This window comes from Mastomys coucha, unplaced genomic scaffold (assembly GCF_008632895.1).
Source record: "Mastomys coucha isolate ucsf_1 unplaced genomic scaffold, UCSF_Mcou_1 pScaffold16, whole genome shotgun sequence".
Classification (NCBI taxonomy): Eukaryota; Metazoa; Chordata; class Mammalia; order Rodentia; family Muridae; genus Mastomys; species Mastomys coucha.
This window is the reverse complement of record NW_022196898.1, coordinates 22,291,557-22,311,950: the sequence shown is the minus strand read 5'-3', so window position 1 is coordinate 22,311,950 and position 20,394 is coordinate 22,291,557.

Sequence of the window (20,394 nt, the reverse complement as noted above, 5' to 3'; positions counted from 1 at the left end):
CATTAATATAAGAACTAAAGAACTCACAGAGCAATGGTGGTGCATGCCTTTAATCCCAGCACTTGGGAGGCAGAGGCAGGCGGATTTCTGAGTTCGAGGCCAGCCTGGTCTACAGAGTGAGTTCCAGGACAGCCAGGACTATACAGAGAAACTGTCTTGAAAGAAAAAAAAGAACCAAAGAACTCTAATTAATTTAAGCAAGGAATAATTTATAGAGTTATTAGTTTTGATTATTGTCTTTTAGCCTTGAAATAAGATATACTTTAGGCTTATTCATGGTTTGAAAAGGTCACCTAATTTAAATAGAGTCATTATTGTTTAGTTTATTTGTTTGTTAGTTTTCCAAAACAGTGAAAGTTGAGTGATATTAGATATGAAACCAAACTCCAAGTCCCAGAATTCTAATGTAAACTTGGGGTTAATTGAGAAAATAAACAAGGAGATTATCAGTGTGCTCCTACATTGTATGCAGAAATACAGGATAAAATTCAAATAGACTCAAGAACAATTTACATAAATCATAAATAATGCACCAAAGGATTTATGGATAATTGGATTATACATTTGCTCTGTAGAGTCTTGTTGGATAATAACTGGAAAGAACATGATAATTTTTTCCAAAACTTTTATTGCTCCTGTTATAACAAAAATAATAACTCAGTTGTATGATTTTATATGAGCAAGAAAAATTGAAATTACCAGTAATTATTACAAGCAAAATATAGAGAATTATGAGTATGAGTCATAGTCAAGGTATAAGCCTGGGCATTTTGTCTTTAGTTCTGTAAATGTGTAAGTAAAATAATGCTGTGAACTTTCCTTATTGGGGGCATACTTATGAATAATTAAGAGGTCTACCAGTGAGCTAAGTCCTCAAGTCTCTAGTGTCTTTGGCTTCTTTCACTATACATTTTAATTTCTTAAAATAATATTTTACTAATTGTATTAAAGCTTTACCTGATGTACTGTGATTCAAATCCTCTTAGATTAAGTTTCACCTTTTATCTTCTATTTTGCATTTTTCCCCTTTTCACCCCTCTCTTTTTTAAATTATATGTTTATTTACATGTTTGGTTATTTATTTTTAAACTAAGTTCAGTGTTGGTCAAAACCTCTTAGGTATAAAATCAGACCTGGAATATGGGTGAAATACCAGAAGTCATGAAACTAAAGAAAGCTGATTCTGTGTTTCCCAGCAACTATGAAATGCCAGTCACTCCTCTGCCAGTGGTAGGACTTTGTGCCCACTGCCCTTTCTCATGCTGGGATTTTGTTTGATTTGAGATCTCTCATATAGGTCTTTTGCCTGCTGTTACAACCACTATGAGTTCTTATATTCATCTGCCCTGCTTTGTCAACAACAAAAAAAGTTTCCTAAAGCCATCCACTACTTCTAGTTTTTACAGTCTGTCTGCCACCTTATCCTTAATGATCCCTGTACATTTACAAGAGGCTTGGATGATAAAAATAGTATTTTAAGAAAATCTTTCAATAAACATCCCAGCCTGTCAATGAACATGCAATCCTCTTTAATCTTAAGATCATGTTTGTGAATTCTTTTCTGGGGATACTTGAATAAATGACTTATTTCAGATAAAATGCCAAAGTTAGAAAAAAGTGATGAGTCTATCTAAGTCCAGCTTGGTGAACTTATATTTTCATCGGGCTTGATTATACAACATGGATGAGGGGTTATTTCCAGTGACATAAATGACCCCAAAGTCATTGTCTCAAAAAGTTCCAGCATAATGACAACTATCGTGCTGCATAGAAGAGTCCTTTGCTTTATTTAACCGTCCATAATATCTTCCCAGTAAGGTCACATGCCACAAGGACAGATTTGCATACAACTAACAAGGAAGGACAAGAAGGAATAGCTGAGATCTCACCAGTCAACAGACCTTTTGTGAAGGATCATTTACATATACTCCCAGATGCTCTGAGAAAGAAGATGGTTCTGATGGGAGGACAATGCTCTAAAACAAATATGTCCTCTTGCTCGATGAAATTATAGTATTATACCTACAATCAATGCCCAGATTCTTCTGATATAAAGTGAATAGCAATTCTTTCTTTCTGAATTTTAGTTAAGATCAGATAATAGCAGCTCAATTAATCTTGTAAGAAATTAAACCCTCTAAAATATTAGGATTAGAATCTATTATGTTCTATAAATTAACTAGGGAAATGAATTTGAAAGTAACTACCTTATAAAATGTCTCTGGATAATGTTAAAAAATTTGGTCCATTAATATGGCAATTATCTATTTATGTGTGTATGATATATATGTATATATACATATATAATATGTGTCCAACAATATATGTATCATGTCTATGCAACACTTAATATTAATATTTAAGTGTATTTTACTCAATGACATCATTCTAAATGATCTTATAAAAATCAAGTTTTAAGTGAATCCTGGTTAAATTAAAAAGCAACATTTGTAAAATAACTAGGAACTTCAATAGACTTCATTAAGTTCTTATAAATAGAAAAAATATTGTTTCTTCTGATATCTCATGTGAGATTTAAAGATCATATTGAATTACCACTTTCCACACTATGTATAAACCATGTATTCAGATTATTTTTGTAAAAGAAATGCTCAATTCAATGAACTCAATAATAACACATATAAACTACTAATTTTAATGTTATCCAGAGACATTTTATAAGGTAGTTATTTAAAAAAACAAACAAAGAAGAATATTTTGTATATGGAGGGTCAAAGTAAGAATAATTAATGCATTAATAATGAAAGAGTTTAAGTGTTGCACATGGGAGATATATATATGCTATTTTTCTAAACATCTTTCCTATCATAATATTTTTAAGATCACATATTGCTCTAGTGTAGGTTTTAAACAAGTATATATATTTAAAATTTATATTTTATATGTGTGAGTGCCTGCTTGCAAATATGTCTATATACTATGTGCATGTTTGGTGCCTTTGGAGGTCAAAAAGAGGACACTGGAGGCCCTTGAACTAGTGTTGTAGATAATTGTGTTCTGCCCTGTGGATTCTGGGACCTGAACCCAGGTTCTCTGTAAGAGTAAAAAGTATTCTTCACTGGTGCATCCCATGTAGAAACATTTTTATTTTCATATGATTTTTTGATCTCTAAAACTTCATAGTACTGTCTTCTTCAGTAAGGTAGGGGAACTGCTTGTCTCCTTGTCCTCTTTTGCCTTTTTGTCTGTGCAGTTGTGTGGGTCCCCAGTGAGCAAATAGTGAGCTCTATCATAATAGACTTCCATAATGTCCATTAATTCAAACTGTGAAGATATTGATTCATACATATTTGGTCCAATTTGGGGAGTATCAGTTTTGGGATATGGAATTTGTATATGATACACCTCAATTCTATTATGCAATTTTGCCACCAAAAGGGAAAAAGAATTCTTGAAAAGGAAAAAGAAAATAAGCAGACAATGCAGATCAGACCCAAAAGGAGCTGAAAGATAAGGCTATGTGGTTCTAGAAATAGTGTTATTTTAGTACAGTTCCATTTCCAAGAGCTGTTTCTTACCCTGCTTTGATTGGTGCTCCTCTCCTGCTTAAGGCTGACATGACTGATAGTGATGTTCTTTATGAATAAAAAAGCAGATTTAGAGGGTTCAGACACTGGCCACTAAAGACAGTAATGTTACCTAGGATCCAGGTCTCATGGATCAGACACATTGCAGACAGGAAGAAAGTTGGATTCTACTGTTCTATGTGCATTCAAAATCCACTGTATTTACACAGTATATTATACATAATTACTTCATTTTTGTGTTGGCTTGCTTGCTTGTGGGAAAAAGCTGCAAGGCCCCTCTACTCATCAGAGGTGAGGGAAAAATATTGTTTTCAAGGGCTAGGGCACAATACTAAAAGACCTGAATTCTATGGCCTGTTCACTAAAGATATGTAGTAGGATAAAAGACAACTGTCTCTTTCCTCTCACTGTTATTTACTAGGATGAAGTAAAGAAGCCTCTTTTCAGATTTCATCTTCCTGCACTCCCATTAATTTTAATGTGGTCTAAGTGTTGGAATCATTTTAGCAATGAAGGTGGAGAAATTGGTAAGGAGAAAATCAACCCACAGCAAAACAACAGATACTGTTCTGATTTCCATTGATGAGAATGCAGTTTTAGAACACAATTTTCTCATTTACTGTAAGGATTTCATAAATGTGACCTATAGAAATTTCCAGTTAGGATGAAGTGTTCTATCCTACAGAAGAGTTTACGTGCAATACATTTTTTGATGAAGTTGTAACAGGAAGAAGAAAGCAAAGAATTCATTCATTCATGAAAAAAATTCTTACTAATTTTCTTACAAGAGAAGACTACCGATTCAGGGTATAAGGAACAAAATCCAACCAAAAAGCTTTTTTAGCACCTCACAATCACTCAAAGCCTTCTAAAAACCCAGCTGCATGTTTCTTTTAATTAGCTCAGGATTCACTGTGGCACACATTGCAAGCATTCCTTCTTGAATAGCATCCTTGAATAATGCAGCTGCGAAAGGAGTCAGTTGAGCCCTGGTGCAGCTGAGCAGTTGAAACGATAGAAATCAAATGTGAATTCTGATGAAGTAATTTCATTTGGAGCCTTTCAGATTTCTTCCCCTCTAAATTTAAAGGAAGCGAAGCCTCGCAGTTCAGCTAGTTCACTGCCTACTCCATGCCAATTTGCATTTCCAGATAATAGAAGTATTTTGACTAAATGAGTATTGAAAACAAAATTCTATTTTCTCACCTAATGGTGAAATGTTTTTAGTGTATTGAGCCTCTAGTAATTTTCTTCTGATAATATAATAACTGACCTCCTTGGTGAAGTGAAGCAAACCTGTTATTTTTGCTATTAAAGTTCAACATGGCTACAATTACTCATTACAAAAAATGTCACTTTGTTTCTATTTCATTATTTATAGTATGTCTAAGTTTCTATAAAGAATTCCACTGTGACATATTTGAAACATAAAGCATCATGATTAGAAAGCAAATGTAACATATATGCTATTAACTTGTGAAAATTTATGAAGAATAAGGAAGCAAAGGCCTGGGTGGATGTCCTCATTAAGTTGGGACACATGGTAGGTGCTTTGGATTTCCCTGGATATAGGTTTGTCAACTCTGAGTAGATATTAATTGAGTTCCCAGAAGATAATATGTTACAAGGCTGTAAGCTATGATATGTACACATTAAACCTTTACAAGAAGTAGGAGCATCATTTACATAACACCAATGAGCTTAATTTTTTAAAAAACACTTTTGCATTTGAAAACTGCACTAAAATATTGAAAACTCTTTTCTTTTTAATTCTCAGACTCATTTGATTATTCCAATGTCTTATGATTTGTCAATTAACAGTTTTCAACAAATAACCACTTGACAACATGACTTTTGCTAATTTATAATGGGCAGACATTGAGGTACTTGTTTTTTAAAAAGTGATTAAATGTGACTACTTATTAAGTAAAGTTGTGCAATTTTTTCCTACAATTATAAGGTATAACTCATATTTCTAAAAACATCTATAGATTGAACATAAGATTTATCAACTTTAATACATGCAGTCACTAGTTTTGTTTCACTTTTTACTTATTATAAGAGATTCCCTAGATCTATGAATAAAGAAAAGACAAGACTGAGATCGCCATTTTCTCTCCTGAGGGACAGCGGATCCACAGCCCTCTCTGCACCTTCTCTGAAAGCCAAGAGCCAGTATCCTGGGTGTGCTCTTGAAAGGCTGGAGAATCTTAGAATTTAAAATGAGGGCATTTAATAGAAATGTATGTATAATGTATATCCTTTACCTAAAAGGGGACATGAAAAACCTCTGTATCAAGCCAAAAACGAGAAGTAGGTAGTTCCAGGAACTTGGCTAACTCAGAGTCTCAGGGCTCTGGTTCCCGATACCTGCCCCTCCTGAATGATCCACAATGAGGGCAGAACTAGGAATGAAGGTCTACTGGTTTATGGGACTCTCCACCCTGTCAACCAGTAGATGAAGATTACATTCCTAGAATGAATCTGTTTTTATGTCATGATTCCTTGGTAACCCTCTCCCCGCCCCCAGCTTGTGGTTTTTCCCTTAAATATGCCTCAATTCATGTGTTTGGGGTTGAACTCCGCTGGCCTGCATGGTCACGAGATTGACCCCAGTACCAGCCTATCCCAAATAAACCTCATGTGATTGCAGCAAGTTAGGTCTCTAGTGAGTCATTGGGTGGTCGCGTCATCCCGTCATCCCGAGACTTGAGTAAGGATCTCCCCAGTTCTGGGGGTCTTTCACTCTGACCCCTGAGGACTCAGGAGGGACAAAAACTTCTAGTCTCTGAAGAAGAAAATTGAAGAAGATCTCAGAAGATGGAAAGATCTCCCATGCTCATGGATTGGTAGGATTAATAGAGTAAAAATGGCCATCTTGCCAAAGCAATCTACAGATTCAGTGACTACCCATCAAAATTCCAACTCAATTCTTTACAGACTTAGAAAGAGCAATTTGCAAATTCATCTGGAATAACAAAAAGCCCAGGATAGTGAAAATTCTTTTCAACAATAAAAGAACCTCCAGTGGAATCACCATCCCTGACCTTAAGCTGTACTACAGAGCCATTGTGATAAATACTGCATGGTATTGGTATAGTGAAAGACAGGTAGATCAATGGAATAGAATTGAAGACCCAGAAATGAACCAACACACCTATAGTCACTTGATCTTTGACAAAGGAGCTAAAACCATCCAGTGGAAAAAAAATCCAGCATTTTCAACAAATGGTGCTGGCTCAACTGGCGGTTAGCGTGTAGAGAATGCAAATCGATCCATTCCTATCTCCTTGTACAAAGCTTAAGTCCAAGTAGATCAAGGACCTCCACATAAAACCAGTTACACTGAAACTAATAGAAAAGAAAGTAGGGAAGAGCCTTGAGCACATAGGCGCAGGGGAAAATTTCCTGAACAGAACACCAATAGCTTCTGCTCTAAGATCAAGAATTGACAAATGGGACCTCATAAAATTACAAAGCTTCTGTAAAGCAAAAGACACTGTCAATAGGACAAAATGGCAACCAATAAATTGAGAAAATATCTTTACCAATCCTATAGCTGAGAGAGGGCTAATATCCAATATATACAAAGAATTCAAAAAGTTAGACTCCAGAGAACCAAATAACCCTATTAAAAATGAGGTACAGAGCTAAACAAAGAATTCTCAACTGAGGAATATTGAATGGCTGAGAAGCACCTAAAGAAAAGTTCAACATCCTTAGTCACCAGGGAAATGCAAATCAAAACAACCTTGAGATTCCACCTCACATCAGTCAGAATGGCTAGGATAAAAAACTCAGGTGACAGCAGATGCTGGAGAGGTTGTGGAGAAAGAGGAACACTCTTTCATTGCTGGTAGGATTGCAAGCTGGTACAACCACTCTGGAAATCAGTTTGGTGGTTCCTCTAGAATTGGTTATAGTACTACCAGAGGACCCAGTTATACCACTCCTAGGCATATACCCAGAAGATGCTTCAACATGTACTAAGGACCCATGCTCCAGTGTATTCATAGCAGCCTTATTTATAATAGCCAGAAACTGGAAACAACCCAGATTTCCCTAAACAGAGGAATGGATACAGAAAATGTGGTACATCTACACAATGAAGTACTACTCAGCTATTAAAAACAATGAATTTATTAAATTATTAGGGAAATGGATGGATCTGTAGAATATCATCCTGAGTGAGGTAATCCAATTGCAAAAGAATATACATGGTATGCACTCTCTGATAAGTGGTTATTAGCCCAGAAGATCGGAATACACAAAGTACAATTCACAAACCACAAGGAACACAAGAAGAAGGAATACTGAAGTGTGGATACTTCATTCCTTCTTAAAAGGGGGAATAAAATACTCACGGAAGGAGTTGCAGAGACAAACTATGGAGCAGAGATTGAAGGAAGGACAACCCAGAGACTGCTCCACCTGGGAATCCTTCCCATAATCAATCATCACATCCAGACACTATTGTAGATGCCAACAAGAACTGGCTGACAGGAGCCTGATATAGCTGTCTCCTGAGAGGCTCTGACAGTGCCCAACTAATACAGAAGTAGAGGCTGACAGCCATCCAGTGGCCTGAGTACAGGGTTCCCAATGAAGGAGCTAGAGAAAGGACCCAAAGAGCTGAAGGCTTTGCAGCCCCTTAGGACAAACAATAATACGAACTAACTAGTACCCTCAGAGCTCCCAGAGACTAAACTACCAACGAAAGAGTACACATGGTGTGACTAATGGCTCTGGCAGCACATGTAGCAGAGGATGGCCAAACCGGTCAGCAATGAGAGGAGAGGCTCTTGGCCCTGTGAAGGTTCTGTGCCCCAGTGTAGGAGAATGCCAGGGCCAGGAAGCAGGAGAGGGTGGGTTGGTAAGCAGGGGAATGGGGAGGGAACAGGGTTTTGTTTTGTTTTGTTTTTCTGTTGTTGTTTTTGGTTTTGGTTTTTCATTTTATTTCTTTTTTTCAGAGGGGAAACTGGGAAAGGAGATATCATATGACCTGTAAATAAAGAAAATATCTAATAAAAAAATTTAAAAATTAAAAAAGAAAAAAAGAAAAAAACAAGGCAAAATAAAATAACCTTCATATCTAAAGTCCAAGAATACTATTAAAATTCATTTAATTTTCATTTATGTAAAATTTACTTTTACATTTTTCATGTTTCCCCAAAATAAGCAATAACATAATTCCTATATTTTACTTTTGAATTCTGATTTTCTTTAACACCTCCTCCTTTTAGGTTACAATCCAACTATTTGATTTTTTTCTTTTTCTTTTTAAATTGGATATTTTATTTGTTTACATTTCAAATGCTATCCCCTTTCTGGTTTCCTCTCTGCAAACCTCCTATCCCATCCCCACTTATATTGACTCTATGAGGGAGCTCCCCCACCCACCTACTCCTGTCTCACTGCCCTAGCATTTCTCTACACTGGGGTATCAAGCCTTCACAGGACCAAGGGATCTCCTCCCATTGATGCCAGATAAGGCACCTAAAGCTCCTTCAGTCCTTCCCCTAACTCCTCCATTGGAGTCCCTGTGCTCAGTCCAATGGTTGGCTATGAGCATCAGCATCTGCATTGGTCAGGATCTGGCAGAGCCTCTCAGGAGACAGCTGTATCAGGCTCCTGTCAGTAAGCCCTTCTTGGCATCAGCAAAATTTTGGGTTTGGTGTCTGCAGATGGGATGGATCCCCAGGTGGGGCAGTCTCTGGATGGGCTTTCCTTCAGTCTCTGTTGAATTTTTTTTTTTTTTTCAAAATTAATAGTCTGGGATGTTTATGTTTCCTAACCCACTTCGTTACATTTATTTTCATTGGAGTGACCAAATACCTAAGTAGAAACAACTTAAGGTGGGAGTGTTTAATTTCCTTTAAACTTTAAGAGTAGATGCAGCCCACTACTATGGAAAAGGCATTCTGTGAGCAGCATGGTGAGACAGGCTGGTCGTATTACATGTACAATCAGAACACAGAAAGTGAGTGCTGATGTTCCATTCAGTTCTTTTTATTTAGTCTGGGTCTGGGCTAATTTCTGGTACTGTCCACACTGAAGGTGGATTTTTTCCACCTCACACATATACCAGGAAATTATCTGCTAGCTGATTCTAGATCCTGTCAAGTTGAAAAATCAATATTAACCATCATTTTCACTGATTATATTTTATTATTGCAGAAATATTACATTTTAGTATTTTAAAATTTAAGGAAATATGTAAAATCCTTCACTTATAATCATAGATTAATGAACCTTATGTAAATGCACACAGAGTTCATTTATATTTTCAAAATAAAACTTTTTTATATATCCAAGATATGTCAATGTTAGGATTTGTTTTTCAATGTAAAATTGAAAAGGCACACCTGGTAGTATTAATCATAATTTAAAAAAAATATTAGGGAACAAAGTGAGGATTTCTAGTGGAAGGAATTAATTGGACCCTAATGTTTCAGCAAAAAATTATAAAACTTGTTTTGTGTTGATGATGGCTTGATAATTTGATAACTAGTGGGGTTTTCCATGAAGAAGTAAATGTCTTTGTTATCATGCAGTGGTCCCTGTCAGGCAGAATGTCATTGTGGTTTTTTAGGCTCTGAAATAAGTCAAACATCAAAATTCCAACACATGAAATCAACTTAAACCAAATACCTTGTTTCAGCTTTCTTTATCCACAAATTATGTAAGACAAAGAAATCAGTACAATTTTAAGTATATTCATGATTTTGATACATATTACTCAGTTCTTCATATTAATTCTGTACATAATCCAATGGAAAATGAAGACTTTCCATGTTGATTATTTATTTAAATCAGTTAACATCTATTTTCAGCATTTAGATCATGTTAAGCATTTGTTTATATTTCATGAATAAGTACAGCTTGGAAAATGAAAACTGATTTCAAAGTTAGCTTCAATCTGTTTCAATAAGGTTACAACTTTGTTCAACTGTACTGGGCAAAGATGTATTTAAATAGTTTCAAACAATGCTAAAGAAAATGTGGAGATTTAGCTTTACATAATGACTGTGGGGCTGGAGAGATGGTTTGTTGAATATTAGTACTGCCTGCAATGGCAGAAGACCTTGGTTTGATTCCCAGCATCTGTATGGTGTCTAACAACCACCCATAACAGGATTACATATTACATAATAGGATTATAAGACAGCCTTTTCAATTTTTAGAAAAAAAATCACCACTATGGCTTATATGTACACAAATGAGGATATATCTATGTATTATGGTAATGAATATGCTAACAGGAATTTCTGAGTGTAAACTAATAAGTGACAAAAACAGCTGCAAATTATCCTGATCATGTTTGTGTCTCCTTGATTGACTGAGAAAATTGAAATGTTAAGAAAAATCAGGGCTGGAGAAATGTCTCAGCAGTTGAGAACTCTGGATGTTCTTTCAGAGAACTCAAATTGGATTCCAACACCTACATCATAGCTTACAACAATCTTTAACTGTATTTCTTGGGAAACTGATACTTTTTCTACCATCTCTGGGCATTCAGTCATTAAGCATTAAGTATAATCATATACCTTAGGCTAAAGTGTGGCAAGGTGAATTCATTTGCTTAAGTAAGGAATTAGAATTTAACCAAAGATGTCATTTTAGGTGAAGAAAGGATATAGAAGGTTAGTGGTAGAGGAAAGAATATGATCAAAATATACTATCTGAAAATTAAAAACAATATTTAAAAATAAAATAAAAAGCAATTTTTAATAATGAAAATTTCCATACAATTGGAAATAACTTTCTGAATATATTTATTTTGTCGTATGATGGGTAGCTAGGAATGGGATCTACCTGAGCACTTTGGAGACCTTGGAAGATTTTTACCATACTGTAAATAAACAACATTAGAAGACTCCAGAAAACATTAAGGACAATGATGTATTCCTTCTAAAAAGCTATGCTGAGAGATGTCATGAGATGACAAATATGCTCTTCAGTTGGAGTATCAAATTAAAATTCTAAGATGTTCTACACTTTGTTTTTGAAATACTTTTTGTAACACAATTCTATTGCAAATTCCTCATCTTTCCTTGAAATAAATGTATCTACACAGCATCTTGTCTTTAAATTAATTAATGTTTATATCACAACAGTATTAGCTCATAACTATGATGCCTTTACTCAAGTATCTAAAATCTGTGGAGGAGGAGCAATTACAGAGACAACACTGATGGTCAGCCTTTTTAGCAGTGTAAACTAAAGAAAAGAGTTACTTCACAATAGTTTTTCTTTTGTTTTCATTTTCTCTTTTCAACAGTCTTTACTCCTTTGAAGATCAAATTGACCCTCATAGTATCTAGTGAATATGACAATTTTTCTGCATAAAGAATTTTAATTCACTCAATAATATTGTGCTAATGTATATTTAATCTTCTATAGAATATCCAGAAGCCATCAATTTAGGTACTTTTAATGAACTACTTAATTACTAGGATGTTTACTCATTACTCAGAAAACATTAAGATTAAAAAACATCAGTTTTCTACAAAAATACATTTCAAACTTAAATTGTCTAAACTTAATATAATATTTTATTAAGTGACACCCATTTTTTCTGTTAATATTTTGGATAATTTGTATTTTAACCTAAAATTGCATTTGATACTTCTAAACATAGATTCATGTATTATCCTTCTAAGAAAACATACATAATAGCAATTTGTTAAAATGATCCTTAGAATAATATTTAAAATCCTCAGTAATATTCACAGTATACAGTACAGAAGACACTATGGATTTTTTCACAATACTAAATATGAACGTATGTAAGATAAAATGAAAACAATCACATCAAAGTTGGAAAAGAACCTAAGAGAAGACACAAGAATCAGACACACTTGTTTATACAGTCAAGAATTCCATAAAAACACTAAACTCGGATACAGGATATAAACACAAAGAACCTGTTGCCCATAAGTATAAGCCCTGTGCATGCTTCTTCAGTTTCTGTGAGTTCATTTGAGCTTTGCTCATGTTAATTTAGAGGGCCTAATTTTCTTCTCATCCCTTATCCCATCTGGCTCAAACTGTCTTCCTTTTCTCCCATGGAGTTCCATGAGCTCTGTGGAGGGGAATTGGATTGAGATATACTATTTACTGCTACTGCTTCACTGGTCAGAGTAGCCTATGGGTTCCCAGGGCTGACGCTGGGATCGGGGGTTGGACAAATTAATGAGTAAGGGGATGCAGGTTTGGAGTGGAAGATCTGTGGGTTCTGCTTAGAGATGGGGTGTGGGAAGCAGGGGTGTGTGTAGTGTAGGTTTTCTGGTGTAGGTTTTCTGGCATAGAGCAGAGGAGGAGAGTAGGGTAGGGGATTGGTCTTGGAGAAATGGAGGAAGAAATGTCATTAGCTTTCCTGCTTCTCTGTTAGGAGTAGCCTGTAGATTCCTAGGGAATAGAAGTCAACATTTTTCAACTTCAAGATCTGCTGGTTTTCAATACAAAAAGTTAATATTTGCTATATTTTCAGTCACTTCTTATACATAAATCTGCTACTTTAGGTTCTGCAGCCATTGTCAAGGCCAGACAACCTGTTAGATTATAACTTCAGGGTCACTGGCTGTCTGCAAGTCTGTAATTAAAGCATTCCAGAAGCAGATGCAGAATTATTACTCAGTTTGAGTCAAATTTGACTTAGTGAGATTTAGACCCCACAGGTCTATATAGCTCTGGTGGATTGAATAGGAATGCCCTTTATAGACTTATGTGTTTGTATACTTGGCCATGGAAAGTGGCACAATTAGGAGGTATATCTTATTGGAGTAGGTATAGTCTTGTTAGAAGAAGTGTGTCTCTGTGGGATTGGGATTTGAGGTCGCAGATGTTTAAGCTCAAGTGCAGTGGTGTACATTCTCTTGCTGCCTGTAGAACAAGATTTAGAACTCTCTGTTCTCTTTTCCAGCACCATGACTACATGCTGCCATGCTTCCTTCCATAATAATAATGGAGTAAACCTCTAAACTTATAAGTCATCTGCAATTAAATGTTTTCTTTTTATAAGAGTTGCCATAGTCATGGTGTCTCTCATAGCAGTAGAAACCCAAATTGAGACAGAAGTTGATATCAGGTGTTGAAGTATTGTTATAATAAGCCTGACCATGTTGTTGTTGGAATAATGTGGTAATTGGGTATTGGATTAGAAAAAATGGTTGATCAGATTTTGAGTGGGGCTTAGTGGACCATACTGTTAAGACCATGGAAGACAGTCATGCTAAAGGTTATTTGAACTGTGGAGGCCCAGGTCAAGAGGTTTAAGAAGAGAAGAACTCTAATATGTAACCTAGATACTGTTCTTATATTTTGGAAAATAACGTGACTGTTTTTGTCCTTGTTTGAAATCTCAAAACAGCCTAGCATTGACTTTGTCATGTGGCTAATATAAAGATTTATAATAAAAAGGAAGAAGTTGAATAAGTAAAAATACAAAATGTACATATTGTGGAGAAAGGAGACACCTGAAAGTTGAGTAGTCCTGTGTTCAAGTCCTGTGTTCAAGGAGATAAAGAGATTAAAGTAAAACCTGCTATTAAATAGATTATGGACATGGTAACCTCAGGGCAAGATGCCTCCTACCCCTAGCTAAGCTTTTAACTTTTGAAAAGGAACAAAGAATAGCCCAGATCTAGGCATGGTGGAACATGCCTTTAATGCCAGCACTCACAAGAGAGTGGCTAAATTCAAGGCCAGGCAGGTCTTCATTACAAGTTCCAGGAGAGTTAACCTTAAGCAGTGAAGGAAAACATCAAAAGCAGAAGCTGGTGAAGATGTAGATTCCAATTCCATCAAGCAGCACAACATGGTTAAGCCACATGGTTCTGGCTTTAGAAGGATAGAAGAAAGGAATTATGTAACCTCTAGGAAAGCTGCTGAGGCCATGAGTGTGTCAGAGCTCTGCATACATATAGGTCTAGAGAGGCTATTGTGTGAACCTGTGTAGGTGAAACTTGGATTCCTTTGAAGACACCAAGATTCTGGAGATGTCAGAGTCATGGGATACCTGAAGAGGAAAGGTGATAACAGGGAATAGAAATAGCCTAAGAGAAAGAATTGTGCTACAGTCAACTAAGCTGAAAAGAGTTGGAGATCTAAAGAACACTTTGATATCAGATATGGAGATGCAGAGATTAGAGACTGCCCAGCTGGTTTTTGGTCTTCCTTTGGTCTAGTATTTTCTCATTATATGCCCTTTCCTTCTTTACAGAACAATAATATATATGTATATCCCATTCCATTGTGTATTGGAAAGATGTGATCTGTTTTATTTTTATTTTTATTTTATAGGGGATTGTAGTTAAGATATTGCGTGAATCTCATAACAGATTTCCAACTTTGGACTTTTAAACAAGTTTGAGACTGTTATAGACTATGGGGACTTTTGAAGTTGTATGGAATTCTTTTCTGTATTATATTATAGCTAAAAGCCTATGGGGATCAAGAAGTGGAATGTGGTAGTTTGCATAGGAATGGTTCCTATAGGCTCCTGTGTTTGAATGCTTGGCTCATAGAGAGTGGCACTATTAGGAGGAATGGCCTTGTTAATGTAGGTATGACCTTGTTTGGAGGAAGTACGTCACTCTGTGGTAAGTTTTAAGGTATCAGATGTTTAAGTCCAGGCTTAGTGAGTGGCACATAGACTCTTTCCTGTTGACTGGACATCAAGATGTATAGCTCTCAGCAATTTCTCTAACACCATGTCTACCTGTAGGCAGTCATTCTTCCTGCCATGCCATGATAATAATGGACTAAACCCCTGAAACTGTAAAACAGTCTCAAAGAAATATTTTCCATTATAATAGTTGCCCTGGTCATGTTGACTTCTCACAGCAATAGAAAACCTATCTTAGACAACAGTATGTCTGTCAAAAAGAGAATCAACTAACCAACCAACAGAATATCACAGATAGCTACAACGAACACAATATTCCTTGAAATTAAAGAGCTTATTTATTGATAGGTGAGTTGCATTTTCAAAAGGAAACAAGGAATTTATTAAATGCTGTACTAATTTAATTTTTAGACTTTCAAATGATAGTTGTTGAAGTTCAAAATGTAGAAACATGATTTTTTAAACTTAGATACTTTTGTAAGGAAAAATAAGGAAATTAATGTGTTGAGAACATACGTGGCTGCAGGTGTTAGACTTTATAGTGTAAAAGTGTATGTATATGTGTACATCAATTAGACTTCATACTGTAAAAGAGGGTGTGCATGCATCAGTTAAAATTCATAGTTTATACAAATAAATGTGCATGTGGTGGTATGCATGCATGCAAAAATTAGACTTCTCACTGTGTCCATAGTTAGATTTTGTAATATAAAAGAGTGGGTGTCTATGTGTAAGTTAGACTTAGAATGAAGGGTAAGTGTATATTCATCAATTAGATATCATAGTGTAAAAGTGTGTTTGCATTATCAGATTTCATAATGTAAAAGAGTATATAATTTAATGAGTGTAATTTGGAGAGGAAGATGAAGAAAAAAATCTTTGGTGAAATAAATATGGGAACAACTAAAAGAATCAGCATAAATTCCATCTAGCTTTTGCTTTCTTTCAAATTGCCCACTCATAATCAAATAATATGTTTATGCAAATGTTTAGAAGATGCCATCACAGTATTCTAGGAATTGAATGGCTTTTACATTGAAAGCTATATAAGTACAGCTATATAGTTGAAATACTTTGCCCTGAGTTGAAAGTTCATGTCCAGTAGAGATTTTTCAAAAGTTCCCTTGATGAGCAGTGAAGTGGCTAAAAAAGAAAAGGTACTTGTCATGCATGACAACCTGAAAAACAGCTAGTGCAAGAATAATTTAATGTTATCCTTGCTACCAGTTACTGTTTATTTGAATAGGATTTCATGAAAATTAAACTATATACCAATAAAATCCAACTTGTATTCACAGGAGCAAGGTCAATATTGATTGGGTTGCATAGCATCTTGTCACTTATGGTGTGGGTGGGGGCAGCAGTGGCGCAGGGTTAAGCTGATATTACCTAGCACAATCCTGAAGATGACTTTTATGAGATCTAGCTTCAGTCTTGCAGGTTAGCTTATGACCTTCAGCAACAGTTACCATACTTTTCTAATCCCATTGGTAATAGTCAGGTTGAAATTATATATACCTAGCAACTTTACATGTTGGCTTTTAAATTCATATTTTGAAATATATTTTTTTTAAATGAAGAATTCAATTTAATGCTCAGGATGCTAAAACACCAGGCTATAATTTTTCTCCATAGGAGACCTCCCAAGAGATCTAATCTACTCTTACTCAAAACAACATCACCTAGAACCATGAAAGTTTTGATGATTTCCCATTACCACATCTATTCAGTTTTTATTCAGGAATCTGAATATCCACAAGAAGTTTTGACTCCCCTGAGAAATGTCATTTTATTTATTTTATATTATTTTTACAACAATTTCCTTCTTTTCTTCTGGTTGAAAGGACAGTTGTTGTAAGAGTGCATAGCCCAGCTCAGTAGACTTGTAATTGCTTTAATTACTGAGCCTGTAATCCACCTGATAAGACTTATTCAAAATTTGAATTTTATTACAGAAAATCTACCCAAATCTGCACAGCAATTTTCTCTGCTATATTCATTGATATAGCCACTTCCTATTTTTAACAAATTTGGCAAATTTTCATCCTTTTTTTGGTGATTTTCTCATTACAGCCTTACTGAAATTTTATACTTTATCATTTTTATAGATATTACTTAGGACAAAAGAAATTTGTCTTAATCCATGGATAATTAATCCATATATTTCTACCTTATGGTATTGGAATAAAAACAGACAGGGAGATAAGCAGGATTAAATCAAAGGCAGAGACATAAATTCACATTCCTATGGACACCTGATTTTTGAAAAGGAAGCCAAAATAATATGACAGAAAGAAGAAAGTATTTTCAACAAATGTGGTTGGTATATCTGGATGTCCGCATGTAGAAAAATACAAATAGATCTATATTTATTACCCAGCACAAAACTCAAGTCCAAGCAGATAAAAAAAAAATCTCAAAACATAAAACCAGATACATTAAACCTGATAGAAGAGAAAGTGAGGAATAGCCTTGAATTCATTAACTCAAGAGATAACTCCTGAACAGACAGCCCAGGCACTAAGATCAACCAACTGTTGCATGGGACCACAGGAAACTGAAACGTTTCTATAAAGCAAAGGACGCTATCAATAGGACAAAATGGCAGTCTACAGAATAAGAAAAGATCTTCACAAACCCCACATGACAGAGGGTTATATATCCAATGTATATAAAGAACTCAAGAAACCAGACATCAAAAAATGAAATAATCCAATTTAAAAATGGGATGCAGACATAAACAGAGAATTTTCAAAGGAAGAATCTCTAATGGCTGAGAATCACTTAATGAAATGATCAGCATCATTCATTGGGTAAATGCAAGTCAAAATGACTCTAAGATTCCATCTTACACTTATTAGAATGGCAAAGATAAAAAGCGAAAGTGACATCTTATCCTTTAAAGGATCTGGAGAAGAGGGAACACTCTGCCTGCCTTTGTGCTGGAGAAAGTGCAAACATGGACAGCTACTTTGGAAATAAATAAGGCAGTTTCTCAGGAAATTGGGAGTGGGTCTATATCAATACCCAGGTATATTACTTCTGGGTTTATACCAACAGAAGATCCATTGTACAGTGAGGACAGTTCAACTAAGTTCTAAGTAGCTTTATTTGTAGTATCCAGAAACTCAGAAAAAAAAACTAGATGTCCCTTAACTAAAGAATATATAAAGGAAATGTGGTTGATTTACATGATAGAGTGTTACTCTACTGTTAAAAGCAATGGCATCATGAAGTTTGCAGGGAAATACATGGAACTAGAAAAAGAACATTCTGGATGAGCTAACAAAGGCCTAAAAAACAAATGTGGTATATATTAACTTTTAAGTGTATATTAGCTACAATGTAAAGGGCAATCATGCTATAATCCATAGCCCCAGAGAAGCTAAGTAAAAATAAGGGCTCAAATGGATAATGCATGAATATCCCAGGAAAGGGGAAATCGAATTGACATCCTGTGTAAAGGGAGAGTCCATTGTTGGGCACATTAAAAGGAGGGTTTGCATAGAGACAGGATGGAGGAAAGAGTCCTGGGAGAGGCAACTGAAATTGGGGAGTCACCTCACAGTGGAGCTAGAAAACTAGTGTAATAAAAACTCCCAGGAATCTATGAGGGTGAGCCTAGCTAAGACTCATATCAGTAAGGAATATGAAGCTTGAACTTGCCTCCTATAACCTGGCAAGACTTCCAGTGGAGAAACTGGGACACCAGCCCAACCACAAAACGTTATTCCTACAATTTATTATGCCTACAAGATGTGTTGGAGTAAACGTGGGCAGAAACTGTGGAAGTGGCCAATCAATGACTGGTCTAGCTTGAGATCCATGCCATGAGAGTGATGGCTCTCATGACACTACCTGAAGGGCCAGCAACTAGAGGCTGGATAGCTTAGAGACATGAAATAGAAAACAGCAAAAGTCAGTTAAATCACTGCTAAGGATATTTTGCTAGACTCATAGACAGGAGTCTATAATCATGAGAGGGGCTTCATCTAACCTTTTATGATAACAGACACAGAAGTACACAGCCAAATATTAGAAGGAGCTTGAGGAGTCCTACCAAAGGATGAAGGAGGAGGAAAAAAGATTGTAACAGTCAGAGGGGTTGAGGACACTACAAGAAAACCAAAGAATCAGCCTGGGTTTATAGGGGCTCACAGAGACTGAAGTGACAACTAGGAATAGTGAATGGGAATTATCTGGGCACATGTGTTATAGTTTGGTAGCTTGGTCTTTTGGTGGGATTCCTAATTGTATGTGCAGGGGCTGTCCTTCACTGAAATGAGGAACAAGACAAGGCTGCCCATGCTCTCCATTATCTATGCAATATAGTACTTGAAATTGTGACTTGGGCAACAAGAAAACTAAAGGAGATCAAGGAGATACAATTTGGAGAGGGAAAATTCAATGTATGCTCATTTGCAGATCATATGATAATATATGTAAGTGACCCTAAAAATTCCACTTGGGAAACACAACAGCTAATACGCACTTTCAGCAAAGTGGCTTGATATACGATTAACTAAAAATAAATCAGTATTTCTCTAATATACACATGATAAATACACTATGAAAGAAATCAGGAAAACTGCACATTTCACGAGAGCCACAAACCATATAAAATATATTGGGACAACCTTAAAGAAGCAAGTGAAAGACTTGTACAGAAAAGACTTCAAGTATTTTTTTTTTTAAGAAGATATCCGAAGCAAAGACCTTCCATGCTCACAAATATATATATATATTGGCTGTTTAGCTTGCTGTATTTCTAGGACTTCTAACAATGAGAATAGGCATATAGACATGTTTCTGATTCTTCTACCTCCTCTTGAGACTCTCTTCCTCTGTTTAAGTGGCCTTTTCTGACCGTGATATGAGGGCTTTCACCTTGTCTTATTTTGCCTTTTTTTTTTTTTGATTTTTTTTATTAGGTATTTCTTTATTTACAATATCTCCTTTCCCAGGTTCACCTCCAAAAGAAAAAAGAAAAATAAAATAAAATAAGAAAAAAACTAATAGAAGAGAAATGGGGAAGAACCTCGAGCAAATAGGCACAGGGGAAAATTTCCTGAAGAGAACGCCAATAACTTCTGCTCTAAGATCAAGAATTGACAAATGGGACCTCATAAAGTTGCAAAGCTTCTATAATGCAAAAGACACTGTCAATAAGACAAAACAGCAACCAACAAATTGGGAAAAGATCTTTACCAACCCTAT